This window comes from Sapajus apella, unplaced genomic scaffold (genome assembly GCF_009761245.1).
Source record: "Sapajus apella isolate SASKATOON/1434 unplaced genomic scaffold, GSC_monkey_1.0 scaffold6, whole genome shotgun sequence".
NCBI classification, from domain to species: Eukaryota; Metazoa; Chordata; class Mammalia; order Primates; family Cebidae; genus Sapajus; species Sapajus apella.
This window is the reverse complement of record NW_022436946.1, coordinates 22,582,371-22,609,751: the sequence shown is the minus strand read 5'-3', so window position 1 is coordinate 22,609,751 and position 27,381 is coordinate 22,582,371. Positions and strand designations below refer to the sequence as shown.

Sequence of the window (27,381 nt, the reverse complement as noted above, 5' to 3'; positions counted from 1 at the left end):
GGACCCATGCTGTCAGGACTTCCTGAGACTGTGTCACGGGCGAGTCCTCAACCTTGGCAAAATAAACTTTCTAAATTAACTGAGACCTGTCTCAGATTTTCTCTTTTTATTATTTATTTATTTATTTCTAAAGACGGGGTTTCATCATGTTGGTCAGGCTGGTCTCGAACTCCCGACCTCAGGTGATCCTCCTGCCTTGGCCTCCAAAGTGCTTGGATTACAGGCGTGAGCCACCACATCCGGCCCTGTCTCAGGTTTTCTGGGTTCATATTTATGAGCTGCATTCTGAAGTCATCAGTGGCATGCATTATTTAAAAGGGGAGGAAAGTTTGAAAATATCACTTTTTCTTTTTTTTTTTTTTTTTTTTTGAGACCGATTTTCACTGTTGTTGCCCAGACTGGAATGCAATGGCACGATCTCGGCCCACCGCAACCTCTGCCTCCTGGGTTCAAGCAATTCTTCTGCCTCAGCCTCCCAAGTAGCTGGGACTACAGGCACGCACCATCATGCCCAGCTAATTTTTGTAGAAAATATCACTTTTTAAAGGACGCTAAAGAGTGAAGCTAATAAAAAATATATATAACAGAAGCTATTCCTAACTTATGTAATATTTCCATTATTGAAAATTCTGTACTAATAAAACTTCCTCTAGAGTTTCAACATATCAGATTTTTATATCTTATTCTCCTCCAGAACTAATAAAATAAATAAACTCAAAATACCTTTCTTGAAATGAGGACAGAGACAAGCCAGAAATTGTCTTTGAATGAGAACACACACTTTATAGGGCCAAGAAATTTCTGGACACTTTACTGGGACTGAATAAGGAACAAAGTCACTAAGTATAGTGTGGGTAGAGAGTATTACAAATTTTTGCAATGTTGCAGCTATTTCCATGACTAAGAATATAATGTCACAAAGCCCCTCACGTACAGAATAATTGGTAGGACAAGTGTGTACTACATTGGAGCGACTGCATGCCTGCAGGTGAGGTGGAAACTTCACAGCAATAGATTAAGGGCAATGCAGCCTAATCCACAGACAACCCATTCACCTTTCTGCCTCCCAAAGCTTATAATTTCTCATTCGTGATTACACTGTGACAAAGCCCGAGGCTGCACCTGTGTCATGTCAAGAGTTGTCTGTGTGGATGTGTAATATTCCATCAAATATATAGCTGTCTTGCCTGCATAATATCAAGGCAATAGGTATTTTTCCCTTAATTTATCACATAAAGTTTTTCTCATTTGAATTATTGGGATCATTTAAATATGGTTCAGCACTTATTCAGAAATTTTTAAAACCTCCCTACAGTTCAGATTACCAGCATGGTATCATGGCCTTGCTATAAATAACGAGTGTATCAGTTACCTTGCTGCCTCCCTCACAAGAGGCGGAAGACAAACTCCTACCCCTTCTCTCTAGAGGAGACTCATGTTTTGGTATTTCCAGTTTATGGTTTATAAAAGACTAATACACAATGTTCTTCTATTTTTATATCTGCAAGAACTGAGAGTAGGAGACTCAGGAGCTATTTAGGATATTTCAGCTCTGCCTGCCACTTAGACTCAAGGACATTTGAAGGACCCAGTCTTCTGCAGTGAAGCCTGACACATTGAGATGGCTGCCCACTTAAGTAAGCTCGATGGCTCACTAGGACCATGTGACTTCTCTCACAAAGTCACTTTGACTTATTTTGTCACTGTTAACCTCAGAAACTTTTATTTATTGTATAGACTAGTGATTTTAGCTGACAGATCATCTGTCATTTATCTTTATCATTGTTAGCATTAGAATCACAAAATTTTAGAGCTAGAAGGAAACTTCTGGGTCATCAGAGTTATTCTCCCTTAGTTTAGATAGGAGGAAACAGGCTGGGAGCCATGGCTCACACCTGTAATCCCAGCACTTTGGGAGGCTGAGGAGGGTGGATCATGAGGTCAGGAGTTCAAGACCAGCCTGGCCAATATGGTGAAACCCTGTCTTTACTAAAATACAAAAATTAGCTGGGCATGGTGGCTTGCGCTTATAATCCCAGCTACTTGGGAGGCTGAGGCAAGAGAATTGCTTGAGCTGGGACCCAGGAGACAGAGGTTGCAGTGAGGCGAGATTGAGCCACTGTAATCCAGCCTGAGTGAAAAGCGAGACTCTGTCTCAAAAAAAAAAAAAAAAAAAAAGATAGGAAGAAACAGGCCAGGCTAGGAGTCGGTAGAGATACAGATTCTCCCAATAACCAAGGTGAGATTTATTTTTCCAAATCAGGCAATCAGGCAGTATCAACCTCAGAGAGTCTAAACCTGGGAAAATGAGAGTTGCAGAGTTTTATACAGAACAAGAACAGAATTTTTAGGTACATGATTCAGGGTATAGGCAAGGAGTGCTGAAAGGTAGAGAAAGGTAGTCTGTGCTACAACAGTGCATAAAAACAAAGGATTGTCCCAGGCCAGAAGCCAGCTGAGTTGCTGCACAAGAGGCATGTCCTCTTTGGGAGGAAGATCTTTTCTGCAGGACCTGACTGGCTGATTTCACCTGGTAAAGCAAGACACCCAGGTCTTCTTTCTGCCAGTGATCTGAGTTGTTTCTAAATTTAAGAACTCTTCTTTGGACCTAGTGTATTTCTATTTAAAAAGTGATAATATGTCTATGTATATAGATATTCTATAGATTTCAAATGGGTAAAAATTCTTACCTCCTTTTTTTTTTTTTTTGAGATGGACTCTTTCTCCGGTCACCCAGGCTGGAGTGCAGTTACACAATCTTGGCTCACTGCAACCACCGCCTCCTGGGTTCAAGCACTCCTCCTGCCTCAGCCTCCTGAGTAGCTGGGACTATGGGTGTGTGCTAGCACACCAGCTAATTTTTTGCATTTCTAGTAGAGATGGGGTTTCACCATGTTAGCCAGGATGGTCTCCATTTCCTGACCTCGTGATCTGCCCGCCTCGGTCTCCCAAAGTGCTGGAGTTACAGGTGTGAGCTAACACGCCTGGACATCTCCTATCTCTTTAAAATTCTTACCTGTCCTCCCATAAAAGTTAGTGCTTTAATAATTTCATTCTATTGCTATTAATCCATTTGTTTGCATTTTCTTCACTCTTTTATTCATTTCACATTTCTTATTTGCCTTATATGATGCACATTTTATGTGTTTGATGAGATAGAAAGACGTATAGAAGGTACGCTCCCTGTTCAGAAGGATTTCACAGTTTAGTGTGTCAAACATACATGCAAATAAATTCCAATACCACAAGAATAACAGAGCCACTGATGGAGCATAGAACAGGGTGCTACCTTTTTGGAGAAACTGAATATCAGAGATGAAGGGTGAAAGAATCTGGTCAGACATAAAGAAGAAAGATCCTTCCTTGCAAGTAATGGCATGTATAAAGAATATGTTTGGGTAATAATGCATGGGTTAATGTGGGCAGAATAAAGAGAAGGACCTAATAGCCTCATTGTTAGAAGTTGTTTAACTAGTTTGAGTTTCTGGAGAAAGGAAGTCTAAAACTTCTAGCTTAGGAAACAGTGTGAATAAATAGTGCATACAGTAGAAACATCTCTGAGAAAGCCCAAGGATATAGCATAGAGTTCAATTTAGGACATATGAGAATATAAAATTCATGAGGTCATCTGTAGAGGTCAATTATTGTTCCACTTTTTCTATAGTTAAACATTTTTACCATCATTGGTGGTCTTCCTTTGTATACTTAACAATGAGGTGATAAAAGAATAGATCAATACAGTGACAGATACTAATTTGTTAAAAAGATAATGGCCTTATTTCATCCTGAGACTGGAAAGCTGTACACTACTTCTACAAATCTACTGTACTTAGTTTCTTAAACTAGGGGCCTTATTTAGAAGCATGGTCTTGCTTTCCAGTGTTGTTCTTTTTTTTTTTGGAAATGGAGTTTCATTCTGTCACCCAGGCTGGAGTGCAGTAGCATGATTTTAGCTCACTGCAACCTCCGCCTCCCAGTTTCAAGCAATTCTCCTGCCTCAGCCTCCCCAGTGGCTGGGGCCATAGGTGCATGCCACCACGACTGGTTAATTTTTTGTATTTTTAGCTGAGATGGGGTTTCACCATGTTAGCCAGGATGGGCTCAATCTCCTGACCTTGTGATCTGCCTGCCTTGGCATCCCAAAGTGCTGGGATTACAGACGTGAGCCACCGAGCCTGGCTGTGTTGTTCATTTTTAAAAGTAATTCAAACAACTACGGCACATAACTTCATTTTTTAAAATTATTTTATTTATTTATTTATTCTTATTTTAAAGATGGGGTTTCACCATGTTGGCCAGGCTGGTCTTGAACTGCTGACCTCCTGTGATCCACCCACCTCAGCCTCCCAAAGTGTTAGGATTACGGGCTTGAGCCACTGTGCCTGGCATAACTTAAAAATATTAGTTATTAAAATAATTGATGTTAGAATAGATGCAGACAGATGGGGCCTGAACAAGGTTGAAAGAGATTAATGTTAAAAAAATCAGATCATAAAAAGAGGGAACTAAAGCCATTATTTATTTATTTATTTATTTATTTTTTTTTTTTGAGGCGGAGTTTCACTCTTGTTACCCAGGCTGGAGTGCAATGGCGCGATCTCGGCTCACCGCAACCTCCGCCTCCCGGGTTCAGGCAATTCTCCTGCCTCAGCCTCCTGAGTAGCTGGGATTACAGGCACTTGCCACCATGCCCAGCTAATTTTTTGTATTTTTAGTAGAGACGGGGTTTCACCATGTTGACCAGGATGGTCTCGATCTCTTGACCTCGTGATCCACCCGCCTCGGCCTCCCAAAGTGCTGGGATTACAGGCTTGAGCCACCGCGCCCGGCTAAAGCCATTATTTAAAAAGTAGTTTAATTACATCAATAAATTTGGTTTTTTGCTTATTTGGTGCAACTGTAATAGATGTATTACATAATCTATTATAGACTATCATGTAGTTTTGAAGTAGAATAATACAATATATTTCTTTTTTTTCCCCTAAACTTTTTATTTATTTATTTTTTAAGATGGGGTTTCACCATGTTGGTCAGGCTGGTCTTGAACTCCCGACCTCAGATGATTTGCCAGCCTTGGCCTCCAAAGTGCTTGGATTAGGCTGGGCGCGGTGGCTCATGCCTGTAATCCTAGCACTCTGGGGGGCCGAGGTGGGTAGATCACCTGAGATCAGACGTTCAAGACCAACCTGACCAACATGGTGAAACCCTTTTTTTTTAATTAAAAAAAAAAAAAAAGTGCTTGGATTACAGGCGTGAGCCACCACACCTGGCCAACTTTTTATTTTTTTGAGACGGGGCTAGCTCTGTTGCCTAGGCTAGAGTGTAAAAGTGCAATTATGGCTCACTGCAGCCTCAATTTCCCAAGCACAGATGATCCTCCCACCTCAGCCTCCCAAGTAGTGGGACTACAGGTGCATGCCACCATGCCTGGCTAATTTTTTGTGTTTTTTTGTTTGTTTGTTTTAGAGACAGGGTTTTGCTATATTGCCCAGGCTGGTCTTGAACTCCTGGATTCAAGTAAACCTTCCACCTGGACCTCTTGACCTCTCAGAGTGCTAGAATTATAGTTGTGGACCACTGTGCCCAGCCTCCCTTTTCTCAATATTTTTGTATTTTTAGTAGAGATGGGATTTCACCATATTGGCCAGGCTGGTCTCGAACTCCTGACCTCAGGTGATCCACCTGCCTTGGCCACCCAAAGTGCTAGGAGTACAGGCCGTGCGGCACTGCATCTGGCCAAAATGTTATTTTTTTAATCTGATATTTTCATCACATGATTTCCTTTGAGTTTCTTCCTTCTCAAATGAAATATTGTACATTTGTTGATCAAAAATATCTTTTTTTTTTTTTTTTTTTTTTTAGACAAAGTCTTGCTTTGTTGCCTAGGCTGGAGTGCAGTAATGTGATCCTGATTCACTGCAACCTCCCCCTCCTGGATTCAAGCAAATCTCTTGCCTCAGCCTCCTAAGTAGCTGGGATTACAGGCACACGCCACCACGCCTGGATAATTTTTGTATTTTTAGTAGAGATGGTGTTTCACCATGTTGGCCAGGCTGGTCTTAAACTCCTTACCTCAGGTGATCCGCCCGCCTTGGCCTCCCCAAGTGCTGGGATTATAGGCCTGAATCACCGCACCCAGCCAAAAATATCTTAGGTTAATTTACATTAGAATACAAAGATGGGTACGTTTGGAAAAAATCACAGAACTTGATTCTAAGGCAAGCCACTACACAATAAAATAAAATTGTAGTCTGACCAACATTCTTAGCAGGATCCTCCAGGATCTGGTTTCAGCACACCCACAAGCCCCCTTCATTAGCCTGTCTTCTTGATCAACTCCAGACACATTGATCTGCTTTCAGTCCTTACAGCTTATCAAGTTTCATACCAACATAGACCCTGGGTTTTACAATTGCTTTTCATGGAAGACTCTTTTTCCATCACTTTGCTTAACTCCTACTTGTCCTCTACCTTTCAATTAAAGGACATTTTCTTGGGGAAGCCTTTCCTGATGTCGTAAATTACGTAAGGTCCCCTGTGAAATACTCTCAACATCCCATATTTTTCCTTCATAGCATTTAACAGACTATAATTAAATAATGATCTGTGTAATTTCCAGTTTAATGTGTGTCTTCTTGATTTGTAAACAATTTTGAGGACAGTCAGCGTTTGTTAAATAGATAAATGGAAACATGAAGGTGTTGTACCTATGGAGACCCTTTCTTGCTCTAACGATTGGTTACTATAGGGACTGCTCATGTCAGGAGCAAATGACACTAGATATCTTCATGATAGGATTTTCCAACAAAAGACTTTCCAGCAAAGAATACAACCTCTTCAGTCTCCCTTGTTAAGGGTGGGTTAGAGACTGGGAAAGAGATTGCTTTCTTGGTGTACCAGTGAAAATTCTGCTGTCACCTGTCCCTTCTCATGGGAAGACTAGCATGTCTCCTCTGCTAGCCACTTTATGCTCAAGTCAGATGCTGGCTGAGTTGTAGTATCTACTGTTTCACGCTGTGCTTCTAGAGTGTGGAGAAATATCTTTAGAATAAGTTGTCTAGTGGATGCATCCAAGGGGCAATCAAAAATCAAAAACTAGAATAAAAATGTTTAAAAAGCAGCAGTAATGAATGAGATTTTTTTTGGTGAAAGAAAAGAGAAAACTGAAAGCTGTAGGCCACCTACATTTAAGGGGCCATCAGAGGATGGTAAAAAGCACCCTGAATGGGAGCAACCAAAGTTAGAGAAAGAAAACAGATTGCAGGGGATGGGGGCCAAGAAAAGAGAATCTTTCAAGATGCAAATTCAATTTACCTGCCCCTCTGATCAACCCCCAACCCCTATCCTATGCCCAAACATTCTGAGTGTTCTAAATCCTTGGCTTATTTCCTCAGTCTAAATAATTCAGATTAAGAAGACAAAGACTCAGAATTTGTAAGCCATGCTTATCTGAATATGCTACCTGTATTAGTCCATTCTTACATTGCTACAAATACCTGAGACTAGGTAATTTATATAGAAAAGAGGTTTAATTGGCTCACGGTCCTGCAGGCTGTAAAGGAAGCATAGCAGCTTCTGCCTGGCTTCAGTGGAGGCCTCAGAAAACTTAAAATCATGACAGAAGGTGAGGGGGGAAGCAGTCACGTATTACATGGCTGGAACAGGAGGAATAGAGAGCACAGGGTGGTGCTGCACACTTTTAAACAACCATCTCTCTCAAGAAATCTGTCACAAGGACAGCACCAAAAGAATGGTGCTACACCATTCATGAAGGATCCACCTCCCTGGTCCAATCACGTCCCACCTCCGTGATCAATCAGGTATTGAGGATTACAATTTGACCTGAGATTTGGACGAGGACACAGATCTAAGCCATATCACTTTCTCTACTTGAGTTGGCCAGACAGTAATTCATACCAGTGATATGATTAAAGATATAGGCTCTATCTGATAAACTATGAACCATTTGCAATAACATTCAATCTCAAGATTGTTTCTGGGAGCTCTGATGTCCCTGATTTTACAATATACTCAAGGACTTCCATAAAACATGCAATACGGTTTTATGGGAAGTGGTTTGAATGCTGCTGTCCATTACCTAATGTGACATTATTTTAGAAAGAAATTCTTTCCAGTATTCCAAGTTTCTGTGAGGAAGATTTTTCTGGGTGTGATTTTCTGAGCTCTCTTGAGATTGTGCCCTATTAAACTAATGTGGTTTCTTTTTTCAATGTATGGGTTCTTTCACTTATATCATCTATCTGACGTATAACAAATTCCAAATAGCACATAGGAAAAAGGCTGAGAAAGTTCAAGTGATGTGACTAACATTTAACAATTAGTCTCGGGGCTTCTCCTTCTAAGTTCTTGCTCTTTCAAATATATCTTGTTGCCTTATTTTGGGTGTGATTTCAACCAGAGGATATGGGAGTGAGGAAGCCTTTTAGGTGGAACAAACAGCATGAGCAAAGCAGCAGAAAATAGCAGTTCAGCTGAAGCCCATGGACTGTGTTAAGGAAAGATAAAAAATATGGGAACGATCAGGGCTGTGTTGATGAAGCCTTGGATGTCAGGGTTGGGGTTTTGCATTTTATTCTGGTAACTGAAGCAATATTCTTTAGAGAAAGTAATTGAAATAAAATGCTTTTATTTTTTATTAATAAAAATGCTGTCAATGTACTTGAGAGGAAGCTGGTATTCATCTGAGTAGGAGTAGGGGGAGAGATCAGTAGTTGAATTTACACTTGTGATGATAAGCATCTGCCGCCTACACCTTCCAACTGTTCTACCTTCCTAATCCTGACCAACTGGTTCCTCAGTGTGTTTATGCAACTGGTGGTTAAGGGTGGGGAGGTTACATAGGATATAGGCGTCAGTTTCAACTTGTACCATTTTTTTCCTCACATGCCCACGTGAGGACGAATTAGTCACATTTTTGCACACTAAGGACAAGGCATTTATTTTTTCAACTGATATATAGTATTTTTATAAACTTCTTAAGAGGCAGATAAAAATCACATGTTTAGATTTTTTAAAAAAATTATCAACACAGCAGTCAGAGTAATCCCTTTAAAACATGTGTAAGATCATGCCATGTCTTTGCTTAAAACCCTGAAATAGCTCTTCTACTCAGGGTGAAAGTATAGCAGGAGCGGCCACAGGAAACGGACCTCTAGGACACCAAATACCAGAGGAAGGAGGGTTTATTTGGCCGGGAGCCTTGGGTGGTAATCTGTCCAAAACCCAGCTCCCCTAACAAAGGAAGGTTCTGCCTTTATATAGGCTTATACTTTAGATGTTACACATGGAAGAATCTTAGGTTTATAGCTTTACATATGAAAAGGGTCTTGGTTTACAGTCTCAGGAATTACATATGAAAAGGTTTCAGTTTACAGTTTTAGGAATCACATATGAAAAGGAGAAGTTGATCTGAGATGCCTGGGTCTCCCTCTTCAAAAGCATAAGTCCTTAAAACATCCTACAAGGCCTTACACAACTTGGTTCCTTATTACCTTTCCAGTTTCTCTTCTATTTCTCTCTCTCTTGCTCAACCTTTGCACCTGGAGTCTTTGCTGGGCCTCTGATACACTAGGCATGCTACTAGGCACACTGCTGCCTCAGGACGCTTTAACTATTTTATCTGTCTAGAACAAGCTTGTCTAATCCATGGCCTGTGGGTCACATGTGGTTTTGAATGCAGCCCAAAACAAATTCATAAACTTTCTTAAAACATGAGATTTTTTTTGGTGATTTTTATTTTTAGCTTATCAGTTATCATTAGTGTTAGTGTATTTTGTGTGTGGCCCAAGACAGTTCTTCCAATGTGGCCCAGGGAAGCCAAAATGTTAGACACCCTTGGCCTGGAGCACTCTTCCACAGATACCAAAAGAGTTTACTTCCTCCCCTCCTTGTGGTTCTTGCTCAGATTTCCTCTTCTAGTGAGAGAGACCTCTCTAATCACTTTCTAAATGGAATCCTAACCCTAGCATAGCATATCTTATTTCTGTTTCATTTTCCAACATATCATCTGACATTCTACATCTTTTATTTATGTATTGTTTTCAGGCTGTCTTCTTCTGCTAGAAAATAAGCACCCAGGGAATGTATTTGAGCCATTTTGTCCATGGTCATATCTTTCAAGACCATAAAACAGTGCCTGACAAATACAGGTGCTTAATAAATAGTTGTCAAAACAACAGAGACCTTTTACTTCCTGATGGTTGGGCATAACATCTTTTTGAAGATCTCGGTTTATTAAAGAAATTCCTAATCTTATTGATTTCAATGAATCTAGAGAAATTTCTTCATCCTTCCAATTATTTTGGGTTTCTGTGTTAGATGTTTTATTATTTTTTTTTCCTGGGGTTGGCAATGTTGCCAGGGTTTTAGTTAGTGTGACTAAAGATAAACAGTTTCGTAGGCCGGGCGCGGTGGTTCACGCCTGTAATCCCAGCACTTTGGGAGGCCGAGGTGGGTGGATCATGAGGTCAAGAGATCGAGACCATCCTGGTCAACATGGTGAAACCCCGTCTCTACTAAAAATACAAAAAAACAGCTGGGCATGGTGGCGCATGCCTGTAATCCCAGCTACTCAGGAGGCTGAGGCAGGAGAATTGCCTGAACCCAGGAGGCGGAGGTTGCGGTGAGCCGAGATCCCGCCATTGCACTCCAGCCTGGGTAACAAGAGTGAAACTCCGTCTCAAAAAAAAAAAATAAATAAATAAATAAATAAAAAATAAAAATAAAAAAAATAAAAAAAAAAAAGATAAACAGTTTCTTCTAGCTCAGAGACTGGGGCATGTCAAAGCCTGGGTGTAGAGAATTTTTATAATTTTATGTTGCCTTGGCATCCATTTTGAGTATAAGCTTAACTTTCTCATGCTAGAATCAGGGGTTAGTCACCCTTGAAACAGTTTCCAGTTCTACACCCCACCCAAATGGCTGAAACCAATGGTCAAAGATAAGAACTTCTGGACATTTCCCCCGCTAGCAGATTGGACTCCCTGCTTTCCTACTTCTTCCTTTAACAGACCATATAGGCATTTGCCCATGAACTTAGTAACTTACAGCCTAGTCCCTTATCTATACTGCTAGTTGCCATGCACACTCTTTCTCAGTGCCTGATTCTTCACATCCACCTCATGTGCCAGGGGATGGAAGATTGCCCTCCAGATTCATTGCACCCTCTTTGTCCAGATTCTGTAAGTAAATATCTTTGACCTTCCAATTTTGGTGGTGTTTTGAATTTGCTCCATCCATTCTCAAGAACCAGACTATGGGCTAGGATTTCCTTGGGAGGCTAGGCTAACACACAGTTGAGCTCTCAGCCCCAGAATGATGCTTAGGTAGGCGTGAGCTAAACACAGGTCGGATAAGAGCCACAACAGCATCTTCTAGTATAAATAAGTTCCCCATGTGAGAAACTCCTTTTTGTGGGTCAAAAAACTTGACGTTATGCTCCTCCCTAAGTGAAAGACCTACATCCAACTCCCCCTCATTTATCTTAGCAGGGCTGCTAGTAGGGCAGGGTTGCTAGCCACTCTGCTAATGGAATCCCAGTTTATCTGTGGGCTCCCAAGACACTGGGACTTTGTGAAATCTCTATCCGCTGGCTGAGATATGGATACCATCTGTGACCAGATACATTATTACTTAACCTGTCTAGTCCATAATTTTCACTCTAGTTATATCTTATGTGTATTTAATTTGTGCTGTTGCAATATTGTTTTATGCTCATCAACCTCCTAACTTTGAAAAGCGTTCAAAGCATGTATATTTTCTGTCTGTACCCAGTTTTAATACTTCAAGGCAAAGGACCAGGTTTCTATGATGTTCAAAATGATGGTGTGCACAGAGGCTCAATAAATGCAGGTTGATTTAGTGCAGTGATTACTGTCTTTTAATGCCATAGAAATTATAGTCATAACCCATGGGTATCAATTATACCAAACTATATAAGATCCACAGAGAAAAAATAAATTTTTTATGGCATTAAAAATATCAATAAATGTGGAATCAGAAAATGGAAAGAAAAGAACAATTAAAAGAGTAATTTTATATTATACACCTTCAATTTTTCTCTTCTTTTGAGACGGAGTGTCACTCTGTCACCAGTCTGGAGTGCAATGGCATCAACTCTGCTCACTGCAACCTCCACGTCCCGGGTTCAAGTGATTCTTCTGCCTCAGCCCCTCGAGTAGCTGGGACTACAGGTGTGTACCACCATGCCCAGTTAATTTTTGTATTTTTAATAGAGATGGGGTTTCACTATGTTGGCCAGGATAGTCTCGATCTCTTGACCTCGTGATTTACCCACCTCAGCCTTCCAAAGTCCTGGGATTACAAGAGTGAGCCACTGTACCCAGCCGTCAATGTTTATATCTAATTATTTAAACATTGAAAACATTTTCAGAATTCAAATCAATCCTATTTATCCTAATGTTCCTTGCTTTCATATATTTTATAAAAGTAATTGGTATAATATTCATAAAAACAATTTTAGTGATCTCTTCAAATCCATAGATTCTCCTTATACTTCACGCCCAGAGAATTTTAGAAGTGGGACCAAGGTCTATTGAAGAAAGTACTTTGATGTAGCCTTTATTATGTTGCCTCAGTAAGATTGAAGATAACTATGTCAGCCCTGATCTAGAAAGATAGAGGCAATGTTTTCTATCCCAAGATCAGACCTATTGGGAAGTCTTAAAGCCCCACCCTAATCGATTATAAACCAGTTGTTACTGCTGTCTCATTCACTTTCTCTCTGCCATGCTTCTTCCCAGTTTCTTGGTTATCTCAAGGCCTTTGGGAAACAAGACTATTCTTCAGAAAATGTTCAAGGTCCTTAAATACAGAGACTATTTATTAGAGATGATAATAGCCCAAGTTTCTCATATATATAAAAAACGGTTTTTGAATTTCTGGGCACTGCTACAAAGACCGAGTTGACATAGTGTGTATCTTTTAGCTACTGAGCATCCATGAGTGACTTTGACAGTTCAATGACACCCATAACATTCTTGCCAAGATTAGTTGTCTGAACATTTATGGTCTTGTAGTGTGGCAGTCCTAGGTTCCCAGGCATAAATTATTTAAAAATATGAAGAACGGGGCTGGGCTTTGTCGCCCAGACTGGAGTGCAATGGCGCAATCTTGGCTCACTGCAACCTCTGCCTCCTGGGTTCAAGCAATTCTCCTGCCTCAGCTTCCCGAATAGCTGGGATTATAGGCACCTGTCATTCCGCCTGGCTAATTTTTGTATTTTTGTAGAGATGGGTTTTCACCATGTTGGCCAGGCTGGTCTTGAACTCCTGACCTCAAGTGATCCACCTGCCTTGGCCTCCCAGAGTGCTGAGATTACAGGCATGAGCCACCGTGCTCAACCTGTGCAGCTTTCTTAAATACCAATTTCTTCTTACATTGAATTTTGACAGTAATGCCAAATTTGCAGAGCTGTTTTGAATCTTAAACTTTGTAAACTCTAGAAAGTTATGGAAATATAGGTGTATCATTGTAATTTCTGTTCAGTACCATCTATTATTTATACTAGTGACCTTATTTCTTCATCCATTATTCTAAAGTTTTTAAGAGTGCTGTATAGCTCTTATAACTCGTTTCCCCAGTATGCTTGGCTAAATTTCCTTTCTATTCTATATGACAAAAATATTTGTCAATTAATGAACTAGATTTGATACAGTGATAAAATGCTTTCAGATTATCTCATATTTGACATCTTATTCATTGGTTGGTAATATGTGAAGATAGAGCTTAATTCTTTTCGTTGTTGTTAATTACAGGAGATTTGAGGTAATTTAAAACATAACTATTGATACAAGAGGTATATATTCTGTATATTAATTTAAAAAATTGTACACTTCTCTTTTTCATCTCCCTGCTGTAAAATCAATGCTGAATTGGATCAAATGCTAGCTTTTATGCACTTTCAGTTTTGAAAGTTAGGACACAGGCCAGTTGCAGTGGCTAAGGCCTGTAATCCCAGCACTTTGGGAGGCTGAGGTGGGTGGATCAAAAGGTCAAGAGATCGAGACCATCCTGGCTAACATGGTAAAACCATGCCTCTACTAAAAATACAAAAATTAGCTGGGTGTGGTGGCGTGTGCCTGTAATCCCCCCTACTCGGGAGGCTGAGGCAGGAGAGTTGATTGAACCTGGAGGGCGGAGGTTGCAATGAGCCAAGAACATGCCACTACACTCCAGCCTGGCAACACTGCGAGACTCTGTCTCAGAAAAATTAAAAAAAAAGAAAAGAAAGTTAGGATGCAGCTTTGAGTCTCTCTGACTGCAGACTGACTTGTAATTTAACCTACCAGAGACTGGATGTGTATCAAAATACAGTGGCTTTACTTAGAGCTTTTAAACAGCTACAGAAGTGGAAAAGCTGGGGATGGAGTGGAAAAAGAGAAAGGATACTTTGTTTTAGGGACCTTTTTTTTTTAATCCATGGATCACAAGGCATCAGTGGCTGCTTCAGAAACTTGGGCCAGTAGAGTCTCCCGGGTTTACTTTACTTGGTATCTAAGTCAAACCTGACAGCCTGCAGTAGAGCATGAAAAATATGCAATACAGTCAACTAGATTATTTAAACAGCCACCTTTCTGTTATTCTTAGAAGACTGAGCAAATTGTTTCTCCATATGAGTATAAAATTTATCACCCATGTTCAAGGCTTTAAAGCATAGATGAAGGCAACCTGAGAATCACTCAGTATTCTTTCTCCCCTTATCTTTTATATCTGCTACTGAGTTATCAGTGATGTCTCACTGTGCTTCCAATGAGGGCAGAGGGTGTTGGGCTCCCCTTAAAGAGGGAGAAAAAAAGAACAACAAAGATATATATATTTTTTCACACTTCCTAGTGGTTTTGAATGTTTTAGGGTATTTAACTGGAAGAAGAAAGAATTATTAAAGTTACTTTAAAACTTTATAATTGCTTGATTAATAATGAGGAGAAAAACTATTGGATAAAACGTAGAGTTATTTAAATAAGATTTAGCAATTCAGCAACACCTATCAAAATTTTTATTATTTTCATGTTTAAAAAATACTTTAGGCCAGGTACTCTGGCTCACACCTGTAATCCCAGCACTTTGGGAGGCTGAGGCAGGCTGATCACCTGAGGTTGGGAGTTTGAGACTAGCCTGACAAACATGGAGAAACCCCGTCTCTACTGAAAATACAAAAATTAGGTGGGCATGGTGGGTGCAAGCCTATAATCCCAGCTGCTCAAGAGGCTGAGGCAGGAGAATCGCTTGAACCTGGGAGGCAGAGGTTGCAGTGAGCCAAGATCAAGCCATTGCACTGGACAACAAAAGCAAAACTCCATCTCAAAAAAACAAAACAAAATAAAAACAAAAACAACAGCAACAAAAAAGTTTATGTGGTAAAAAAAAAAAAACCAAAAAACAGCGAAATAGATTTTTGTTCAAAGAAGAAAACATATACTGCCATGGTCATGGTTCTAAATATGATTTAGAACCATGTAGTCTCTGGCTCCTCAACAGTGCGCTGAAGTGTAGGTTGATTTCAACCATGGCTTCTCCAGCTTCAGTCATGTATCAAAGCTAAAACCATAGTTTAAAGATACATGAAAAAACAAATCAGGTGGAAATTAGGCTTGATTATGGTCTTTCCTGTGTGACTTTAGCTGTCCTTGATTGTGTATTCCTGTTGGATCAAATACTCTTATGTTACTGCTTGGCACCATAATGAATCAATATATATTCCAAGTGGCAATAGGTAAGTTGAGGAGGAAGATGAACCAGTGCAACAAAATGAGCATTAATACAGTGACAGTAATATGGCCAATCAATCTTGGAATTACCTACTTATTTAATTTCGAGCAACATGATCTATCATTAATGTAATCACACTCTAAATTAGACAGTGTAATTATGAAGACTGAGAGAAAAATGATCCTACAACAACTGAGGAGAGAGAAGACAAAGACTATGTCCTCTTCCTCTACCTATCAAAAGCTTTAAAATGTTTATTTACTCAGAAATCCTGTTCCTGATAATGTTTCAAAAGAAAATAGTAGAAAACATGTTATTTAGCAAGATGTCATCTATCATATAACATGAAATATATACACAATCATTAAAATACTGCCATTTAAAGTGACATGGGGTAATGTTAAGAGAAAAAAGTGAGACAAAATTTTGTATATGTTGTATGTTAAAGGCTATAAAAACCAACATAGGCCGGGCGCAGTGGCTCACGCCTCTAATCCCAACACTCTGGGAGGCCGAGACGGGCGGATCACCAGGTCAAGAGATCGAGACCATCCTGGCCAGCATGGTCAAACCCCGTCTCTACTAAAAATACAAAAATTAGCTGGGCATGGTGGCACATGCCTGAAGTCCCAGCTACTTGGGAGGCTGAGGCAGGAGAATTCCTTGAACCCGGGAGGCAGAGGTTGCAGTGAGCCGAGATTGCGCCACTGCACTCCAGCCTGGCAACAGAGCTAGAGTCCGTCTCAAAAAAAAAAAAAAAAAAAACATAATACATAAAATGTAAGAAAATATACCAAAATGTTAATAGAATTATATCTAGATATAGGTAATGTTGAATGTTCTCAACTTTTTGTAGATTTTTGTAAGGACAAATAAAATCTTAAAATAAGAAGCATAATTATTCCTGCTGAAAATAAGAGATTTTCCTTCTCTCCTTATCAGAGCATTTATTTTAGAAAGCTTGTCATTGGCCGGGCGCGGTGGCTCAAGCCTGTAATCCCAGCACTTTGGGAGGCCGAGGCGGGTGGATCACGAGGTCAAGAGATCGAGACCATCCTGGTCAACATGGTGAAACCCCGTCTCTATTAAAAATACAAAAAATTAGCTGGGCATGGTGGTGCGTGCCTGTAATCCCAGCTACTCAGGAGGCTGAGGCAGGAGAATTGCCTGAACCCAGGAGGCGGAGGTTGCAGTGAGCCGAGATCGCGCCATTGCACTCCAGCCTGGGTAACATGAGTGAAACTCCGTCTCAAAAAAAAAAAAAAAAAAAGAAAGAAAGCTTGTTATTTTAAACATAATTATCCTCAGTATCTGTGAACAATTGGTTCTAGCCCTCCCCCATGACCCCCAGGATACCAAAATCCAAAGATGCTCAAGTGTCTTCTATAAAATGGCATAGTATTTGCATGTAATTTACACAGGTCCTCCTATAACCTTTAAAGCATCTCTAGATTACTTATAATACCTAATATAATGTCTACATATCACTACATTTGCATGGACTGAATGTAGTACTTGGTATGTGGCAAACTGAAGTTTTGTTTTTTGAAGTTTTGTGGAATGTTTTTTTCCCCCCCAAATATATTTTATCCATGGTTGATTGAATCCAAAGATGCAAACCCCTGGATACAGAGGGCCCACTGTACTTTCTTTGTTCATTAAAAGGTATATAAATCATTTTGAAGACTAGATAGGCCCTTTGTCAGCCCAGGAATGTCTCTCTCAATAATCTATGAGCAATCTCATTGAAATGTACACAAAGGGAGATAGCATCCTTAATCTCCCAGTTTCTGTGGGAGGACAGGAGTCTAACTTCAGTGGACACCAGGCTCCAAGGTGCAAAACTACCTTCTTTCATAAAAATATGAGAATTTTGTCCTTCTCCTGGACAAGGTCAATTAGCTAACAGGAATGATCTCCTCAATTTCCAGGTAAAGTTAGGATGAAAGATGTGTGCAAATGGGGCTGTCATGTTGTCTTACCTGAGAAATTATTTATCTTGAAAACATGTATGTAATGAGTTGTATCTGCTTGGCAATATAAGGGGTATGATCACTTTCTGTTTTGCCTTAGTGGTTTACCTGTGATGTACCTCACATTCTGGCTTAAGGTTTATTCAATAATAAAATTATTTTCTTTACTACCTTAATGGAGAGAATTTCTGGGATGGGAGATTATCATTCTCATTATATTTATAATCAAATAAGTTCATTGATATAATGAACTTTATTATGCTTACAATATATTTTATAATTATTACCTGTTTTCCTAGTTGATGATTTCTTTACCTTTTTGTTAACAATAACTATAACCACTTTATTGGCTTATCCTACTCTAAACTCTAAGCTCCCTTCCACTTTCAATTCTTTTGACTTAAGGACAATTTGTTCCACTTTCTTCTGAGCTGTTCAATAGTGTTTTTTTTTTTTTCCAGAACTGTATAATTACTATTATTTTTAATGTCCAGAATGTGTAATATAAGGGTCAGAGCCTCCTCTTGGACTCAATTTTATAAATTGTCATTTGGTTGGTGAGGCCAATAGGGATACTTTAGCTTGTCCAATTTGGTTTCTGGGAAAGCTTCGTTCAAGTCCTCAATGGTCATCTGTTCAAATGGAATTAAGGTCTCCCTGTGTTGCCCAGCCTGGTCTCAAACTCCTGGAGTCAAGCAATCCTCCCACCTGGGCCTTTCAATGTGCTGGGATTATGAGTGTAATCCACTATGGCTGGCCAAGGAAAATAATATGTATTTCCCTTTTAAAATGAATTCCAGATTTAAATAATTATGGAATCTTTGTTAAATAAGCAGGAACATTTTAAAATGTAAATTTCAGAGTTAAAAATAAGTATTAGGTAAGTGAACATATTTACTGGTTTTGAAAATTATTTCAGGATGACCTGGGTTACAGGTGCTTGCTTAAGGCATATATGTGAAATAAAGTTTAAGGAATATTCCTCAATGGTTTATTAATCTCCTATCCTTCACTCTTTGGAATGGGTTGAGTACTTTTATGGTGAAAGTCTTATTCCTTGCTCTTCTCCTTCACATGACAAATTAATATCTTGAGTACAATATGAAAAAAAAAAACCCAAACCTGTTTATTCTCTTCTCTGAAAGTTAGACATTTCTGTGTAGTACCCACTGCCAAGTTAAGCTATAAATCCTCTTTGTTGATTTTACTGAGAGCTGTAAGTAAATGATACTTCTACATTTGGGGAATAATTTTATTTTGCTTTAAAATATTGAAATAAACAGAAAAATCACCCAACAGACATTATCTTCTATCATTTTTTCTATAGTTTAAGGCATTTTAAAATCAAATGTTTCATTTTCAAATAAGTTCTGCAGAAACACTTGGATTTTCCCCACTTGCCTTTACATACTTTGCTGCATGTGGTCAGGGCTGGGACATTACAAATTGTATTTCTTTGGCTCCTTTTGCACTGGCAGAAGATCAAAAGAATAAAGGAAAAGAGAAGCTTCTGGCTTCTAGCTTATACATACAGTGGGAATTGCTGGTGCTTGTTGTAATGGCATTGGAAGTCAGATGATTTCACACTTTCAAATAGAAGCAGAACTTTTCCATGTGAAATGCTTCTTACTCACTGTTCCAGAATCAGCCAACAGTGCAGCATCAGGTGTGTGTTCCAGGCCAGGAAAATTAGCAGTTTCTGATCTCTAGGTATTATTTCTACTTCCTTCTTGCTCCCCTGTCTCCCATCATCATTGTGTTCTTCTAGATATTCTAGTACCTTTGTTTCCAGTTTCCTGTTGCTATGTGTTTAAATTGCTAGTGTTTTTCTGTTTTCCAAACTGGAACTTGACTGATAAAAGTACTGATAAAAAGCCACTAGAAATCCTACACTACAAATAGAACGTATTTTTTTGACACCAGAAGAAAGAGGCACACCTTAAAAATGATGCTTCTTTTCTAAGAAGGTATACCATTTCACAAAATAATGAGGAACTACATTCATGCTTCTGAAATGAAAATGGAAGTGGTGTGTCATATTTTAAGCTCAACACAGCTTCATAGAATGTAAATTTTACTTGAAAATTTGTATTTAAAGTACAATTTTTTTGTTAATCAAACCAAACACTGCATGTTCTCACTCATAACTGGGAGTTGAAAAGTGAGAACACATGGACACAGGGAGGGGAACATCACACACCGGGGCCTGTCGGGGGTGCTAGTGGAGGGATAGTATTAGGAGAAATACTAATGTAGATCACAGGCTGATGGATGCAGCAAACCACCATGGCAAAGGTATGCCTATGTAACAAACCTGCACGTTCTGCACATGTACCCCAGAACCTAAAGTATAATAACAAAAAAAGACCCAAGTTTATGTTGTCTACACTAACTTCAAATACAACAATGCAAGTAGGTTGAAAGTAAATAGATGGAAAAAGATATGTAAACATTAATTAAAAAAAAAAGCAGAACCGGATATATTAACATGAGATAAACTGGAAGTCAGAGAAAAGAAAATTACCAAGCACAAAGGGAGATTATATAATGATAAAAGGATCAATACACCAAGGAGACATAGAAACTGACTTCAAGATACATGAAGCAAAAATTGATAGAACCTAATCCAAAATTATAGTTGAGGATATTAAACACCACTCTCCCAACAACTGATAGAAGGACTAGATAGAAGATCATCAAGGATATAGAAGACAGAACTACACAACCAACCAACAGGATCTAATAAAAATATACAGAACACTCTACAAAAAAGCAGAATACGCATTCTTTTCAAGTGCTCATGAAGCTTTTGCTGATACAGATCATATCCCAAGGCATAAAATAAACCTAATAGACTTAAAGCAATAAAAACCATACAAAATAAATATGCTCTCTGACCATAATGGAATCAAACTGAAATCAATAGCAGAAAAACCTCCAAAACCCTTGGAAGTCAAATAATGTACTTTGAAATAATCCATGGGTTAAAGAGAAAACCTCAAAGAAAAATTTTAAAAGAATTAGAATCGAATAAAAATTAAAATACAATGTAGCAAAATTTGTGGAATACAGTTAATACATTGCTGAGAAGGAAATTTATAACATTAAATATTTGTATTAGAAAAGGAAAAAGGTCTTAAATGAATAATCTAAGCTCTCACCTCAAGAAACTAGAAAAGGCTGGGTGCGTTGGTTCACGCCTGTAATCCCAGCACTTTGGGAGGCCAAAATGGGCAGATCACCTGAGGTCAGGAGTTTGAGACCAGCCTGACCCACATGGAGAAACCCCATTTCTACAAAAAAAAAAAAAAAATTAGCTGGGTGTGGTGGTGCATGTCTGTAATCCCAGCTACTTTGGAGGCTGAGGCAGGAGAATCACTTGAATCTGGGAGGTGGAGGTTGCGGTCAGCTGAGATGGCGCCATTGCATTCCAGCCTGGGCAATAAGAGTGAAACTCTGTGAAAGAAAGAAAGAAAGAGAGACAGAAAGAGAGAAAGAGAAAGAGGGAAGGAGGGAGGGAGGGAAGGAAGGAAGGAAGGAAGGAAGGGAGGGAGGGAGGGAGGGAGGGAAGGGAAGGAACCAGAAGAAAAATTAGCAAAATTGACCCAAAGCAAGTTGAATAAAGGAAATAATAAAGATAAGAGCAGAGATCAGTGGAATTGAAAACAGAAACTAGTAGCAAGGCATGATGGCTCATGCCTGTAATCCCAGCACTTTGGAAGGCTGAGGTGGGTGGATCACCTGAGGTTGGGAGTTCAAGACCAACCTGACCAACATGGAAAAACCCTGTCTCTACTAAAAAAAAAAAAAAAAAAAATTAGAAAACAAAAAACAAAAACAAAACAGAAACTAGAGAAAACCAATGAAACAAAAAGCTGGTTGTTTGAAAAGATCAATGAAATTAATAAAACTCTAGCAAGACTGATGAATATTAAAAAATAGAAGACACAAATTAGCAATATCAAAAACAAAACAGGCAATATCTTTACATATTATGCAGCCATTAAAAGGATATAAAGGAAACACTATAAACAGCTCTGCATATACAAAATATAGCAATTTAGATGAAATGGACCAAATCCTATGAAAAGTCAAACTACTAAACATCTAAACTGAATGACATGATCTAATTAGTCTAATAATTAAAAAAAAAGGTTAAATCTATAGTCTAAAAATATTTTTCAAAAGACATCTCCAGGTTCAGATTATTTCACTGGAGAATACTACCAAATATTTAAGTAAGAATTAGTATTAATTCCAATTCTATATAATCTCTTTGAGAAAACAGAAGTGGAGGAAACACTTCCCAACCCTTTTTTCTTTTTTTTTGAGACAGGGTCTCACTCTGTTGCTCAGACTGGAGTACAATGGCAAGCTTGGGCTCACCCTCTGACTTCTGAGCTCAAGCAATCCTCCTATTTCAGCCTCCTGAGTAGCTGGGACTATAGGTGTGCCCCATCACACCCAGTCAATTTTTATATTTTTTTGTAGATATGGGGTTTGCCATGTTGCCCAGGCTGGTCTTGAACTCCTGGGCTCAAGAGATCCTCCTGCCTTAGCCTCCCAAAGTGCTGGGATTATAGGCATGAGCAATGCTTTCGGCCCCAACTCATTTTATGAGGCCAGTAGTATCCTAATGCCAAAACCACATAGCAACAAAGAAGGAAAACAACCAACTGATCAATATCTCTCAACCTCTCAAGAATTTAGACACAAAAGTCCTCAACTACATACTAGCACATTGAATCTAATGGGGTGTGTGTGTGTGTATATATATATATATATGATATTATATATATAAAGGATATTATATATATAAAGGATATTATATATATATAAAGAATATTTTATATATATATATACAATATATTATATATTGGTCATATAAAATGACCAAGTAGGGCTTGTTCTAGAAATACAAGACTGGTTCAGTATTAAAAGTTAATATATCATCTGTAAGATAATAAAAAGATCCATTTATATCACTGAAGCCCTAGAAAATAAGACTGGGTATTAAAGATTATTCAAAGAAATAATGGCTGAAAACTTCCCAAACTCAGTGAAAGACATAAACCTACCAGTTCAAAATATTGAGTGAAACTCAAACAAGATAAACTTATTAAAGAAATCTATGCCAAGACATATCATAATGAAACTCCTGAAAGTTAAATAAAAAAAAAAAACAGTAAAATCTTAGAACACACTTAGAGAAACACTGCATTATCTATAAAGGGAAATTATTAAAGTGAATTTTTTATCTGAACCTATGAAAGTAAGGAGAAAGTGGTACAACGTTCTGGTGTCAACCTCAGTAAAAATATTCACAGGAAGAACGGGAAAGTAAAGACAGTCTCTGGTGAAAGTAACGTAAGAAAGTTTCTTACCAGAACTACCCTTAAAAAATGTCTAAAAGGATGTTCTCTAAAGAGAAAGGAAACACTAACAGAAGGAGGCTGGGATTTCAGGAAGGAATTTAAAAAGGAAATGGGTAAAAATAATAGACTATATTTTTGTCTCATGAGTTTTTAAACCATGTTTGAAGTTGAAATGAGAGTTATAACCTCATCTGATATGATGCTTAAAATATGTAGGGAAAATATTGAAGACATTTATATTTAAAAGTGTGGTGAGTAAAAGGATCTAAACAAAGATAGATTCCTACACTTCTCCCAAAGTGTTAAGATGTTGATACTAGTAGACTGTAACAGGCAATGTCTGAACATTGTAATGAAAGCAACCATTAAAAACTATACAAAGAGATACATTGAGAAACACTCTAGATAAGCCAAAGTAGTGTTCTAAAATATATCTCAGTTACTCACAAGAGAATGAGAAATGGGAAAAAGAGGAGCGAGAATGAGAAAAAAATGAAACTCCACCTAAATTTCACAACTTAAAGAAACTGACTCAAAATGGATCACAGAGGTAAATGTAAAATATGAAACTATAAAAGTTTTTGAATATAATATAGGAGAAAATCTTTGGGAGCTAGGGCAAGGTAAAGTTTCTCAGACCTGACACTAGAAACATGATCCATTAGTGAAAACAATTAATAAATTAGACTTCATTAAATTAAAAACTTTCCCCACAAAACACTCTGTGAAGAGGTTGAAAAGACAGACTACAGATTGGAATAAAATAACTGCGGCTCACATCTGCAGTATCTGACAAAGATGCTGCAGACAAAGTCCTTCTATAAAGAACTCTCACAACTCAATATTTAAAAAATCCCATTTGAAAATGGGCAAAAGAAATGTAAAAGCATGGCCGGGCGCGGTGGCTCAAGCCTGTAATCCCAGCACTTTGGGAGGCAGAGGCGGGTGGATCACGAGGTCAAGAGATCGAGACCATCCTGGTCAACATGGTGAAACCCTGTCTCTACTAAAACTACAAAAAATTAGCTGGGCATGGTGGCGTGTGCCTGTAATCCCAGCTACTCAGGAGGCTGAGGCAGGAGAATTGCCTGAACCCAGGAGGCGGAGGTTGCGGTGAGCCGAGATCGCGCCATTGCACTCCAGCCTGGGTAACAAGAGCGAAACTCCGTCTCAAAAAAAAAAAAAAAAAAAAAAAGAAATGTAAAAGCATTTTGTCAAAAATGACACATGCATTGCAAATGAGCACATTTTAAGATATTCAACATCATTAGCCTTTAGGAAATGCAAATTAAAACCACAGTGAGATAACAGTATACATCTATCAGAACATCCAACATACAAAATAATTATATAGTTGGCCCTCCCTATGTGACACTTCTCATTTTATATAAAAGACTTGAACATCAGAGGATATGGTATCAGTCAGAGGAGGAGTCCTATAATCAATCTCCTGTGAATATGAAAGGCAGATTGTAATAATGAATACCAGGGAGAATGTGGAGAAAACTAGATTTCTTGTACATTGCTGTTGGGAATGGAAATGGTGCAGTCACTCTGAAAAATAGTCTGCCAGATTTTACAAACCTAAACATGTAGTTATTGTATAGCCAGGAATTATTTTTTGGGCATTTGTCCCAGAGATATTAAAACATGTTTACACAAAACATTTATTTGAATGTTAAGAATAATTTATATAGTAAAATACTGGAAATGGACTCAAATGTCTTTAAATGAGTATATGGTTGAAAAAACTCCAGTACATCCATACAATAGAATACTCCTCAGAAATAAAAAGTAATAAACTATTGATATTATGTAATAATCTGAATTAACTCCAAGGGCATTTTGCTTACTGAAAAAAGTTAATTTCAAAATATTACATACTGTATGATTTCATTCATATAATACCCTCAAAAAGACAAAACTACAGAGATGGAGAACAGATCAGTAGCTGCCAAGCCACAGGGAAAGGTGTAGTGAGGAAGGGGAGACACAAAGAGGCATTTGAAGGGAGCTGTTTTGTGGTGCTGAACAAATCTGTATTTTGATTATAGTAGTGGTTACACAAATTTTTACATGGAAAAGGGTGCATAGAAACACACACACATGCACACACGCACACAATGAATGCAGATTTTAAATGTGCCAATGTTTATTTCCCCGTTTTGATTTTGTACTACAGCAATATAAGATATCATCATCAGAGGAAGCTGAGTGAAGGGTGCATGGAACTTTTCTATTTTTACAACCTCCCATGAGTTTATTATCAGTTCATAATAAAAAGTTTAAAAAATGTGTTTGGGAGGGTGTCGCCCCTCGGAGCAGCAGCCGCCGCGACCGCCGCCACCCAGAAAGAAGTCAGAGACCCCGCGAGGTCGCTGCCACCGCCATGCCCAAGAATAAAGATCTTCTTATACAGAAACAGCCAGCTACGCCTTGGGATCAAAATCCTGAACAATCAAATGGAAATTACAGTGAAGATGAACAAAAGGGAAAGCAGAAATCAAGAGAGGGAGAAGGAGAAGCTGGCGGAAAGAGAGAGCAAGAAAAAGAGGAGGAAATCGAAAAGGAGATGGAAGATGAACAGGAAGTAAAAAGCAAAAGGGAAAATGCGAAACAGAAACAGTATCCCAAGACAAGAGTAGTCAGCAAATCCCTCATGGACACTCTCTGGGCAAAGTTTAAGTTAAACAGGTGCTCCACAATACAAGAGAGTCTATCACTCTCATTTGAATTTGGCATGACACATAAGCAGGTAAGTCAATGGTTCCATAAAAAGAGGAAGAAATATAATAAAGAAATGTCCAAGAGAAAGCATAAGAAAAGACATATGAGATGGGGTCTCTGTGTTGCCGAGGCTGGTCTTGAACTCCTGCCCTCAAGCAATCTTCCTACCTTGGCCTCCAGAAATGCTGTGATTACAAGCAGGAGCCATTGCACCTGGCTAACGAGTTTTATATGACACCATTCTTACCAATAAATGGAATTCTGTAAGGATAAACAAGAAAATATTAACCATTGTTAATTCTGTGGAGTAGAACTAAATGAGGGGAGTGCAAAGGAGTTTTTATACATTTTATTTTTACCCTACTGTATGTAGGGTAAAATGGATGTTAATTTTATTTTATTTTTTTTTTAATTTTATTTATTTATTTTTTTTTTTTGGGGGGGGACGGAGTTTCGCTCTTGTTACCCAGGCTGGAGTGCAATGGCGCGATCTCGGCTCACCGCAACCTCCGCCTCCTGGGTTCAGGCAATTCTCCTGTCTCAGCCTCCTGAGTAGCTGGGATTACAGGCACGCGCTACCATGCCCAGCGAATTTTTTGTATTTTTTTTTTTTAGTAGAGACGGGGTTTCACCGTGTTGACCAGGATGGTCTCGATCTCTTGACCTCGTGATCCACCCGCCTCGGCCTCCCAAAGTGCTGGGATTACAGGCTTGAGCCACCGCGCCCGGCCCTAATTTTATTTAAGAAAAAAAAAATCAATAAAGAAATTACCAACCTCTGGAAAAAAAAAATGTGTTTGGTACATGTCAACTCAATGAACCTAAGAACATTTTATTTTCTTTGTTGGTGAATATTATGTTGCTTTTATTTAAGCCTGGAAAGCATAAATTTTTATGTGCAATTGTTGATTAGAAAATTTGGCACTTCTGTGCTTGGAGAATAAAGTGGCATTAACATTGCACCCCCAAACAGTTGATTTGGGCAAGCTACTCGGGGAAGAACAGGGTGTGCTGAGGGTGCTCATGGCACTGCTTACCAGAGTAGAAGAGCTGAAAATTGTGATGTCTTCATGTAAACTCAGAGACCCACACAGCAGGTATTTTGATAAATTACTTTGCTACTACGGGAATCACTGTTTTAGATCACACCCCACCAAAAGTCATTGATTCTAAAATGGAGCTTAAAAGTTTCTAAGTTACTCTCATTATATACTTTTTAAAATAAGCATGTGATTCCATTTAGTTCTACATCCTGCTAATAGCAGATAAGTATCACCCTTGCTTCCCACTAAATAATCTGTTTTGTGTGTATGGTTACCATTTTTTTCCACTTGTACATTTAAAGTGTAATAATTTTAACACTATATTTCCAACAGGAAACACATATTGTGAATTAATACAGGAAGTTCGAATTCTAAAAATTTTAGTACAATCAGAAATCTGCAAAGATTGGAGAAATGAGGCTTTCCCAAAGAAATTGATGGTGAAAAAGATCACAGGCCATTCTCTTTACTACTGAACTGCTAGTAGGTGGATGCCATCTAAAAATAGTGGAT

At 38.7% G+C, this 27,381-nt stretch overlaps 2 pseudogenes; one reads left to right on the top strand and one right to left on the bottom strand.

The window, feature by feature from the left end:
• Positions 1-15,446: 15,446 nt before the first annotated feature.
• On the bottom strand, positions 15,447-15,894 carry LOC116549035 (annotated as a pseudogene).
• An 828-nt stretch (positions 15,895-16,722) lies between these two features.
• Positions 16,723-25,975, top strand: LOC116549326 (annotated as a pseudogene).
• The last annotated feature ends 1,406 nt before the right edge of the window (positions 25,976-27,381 follow it).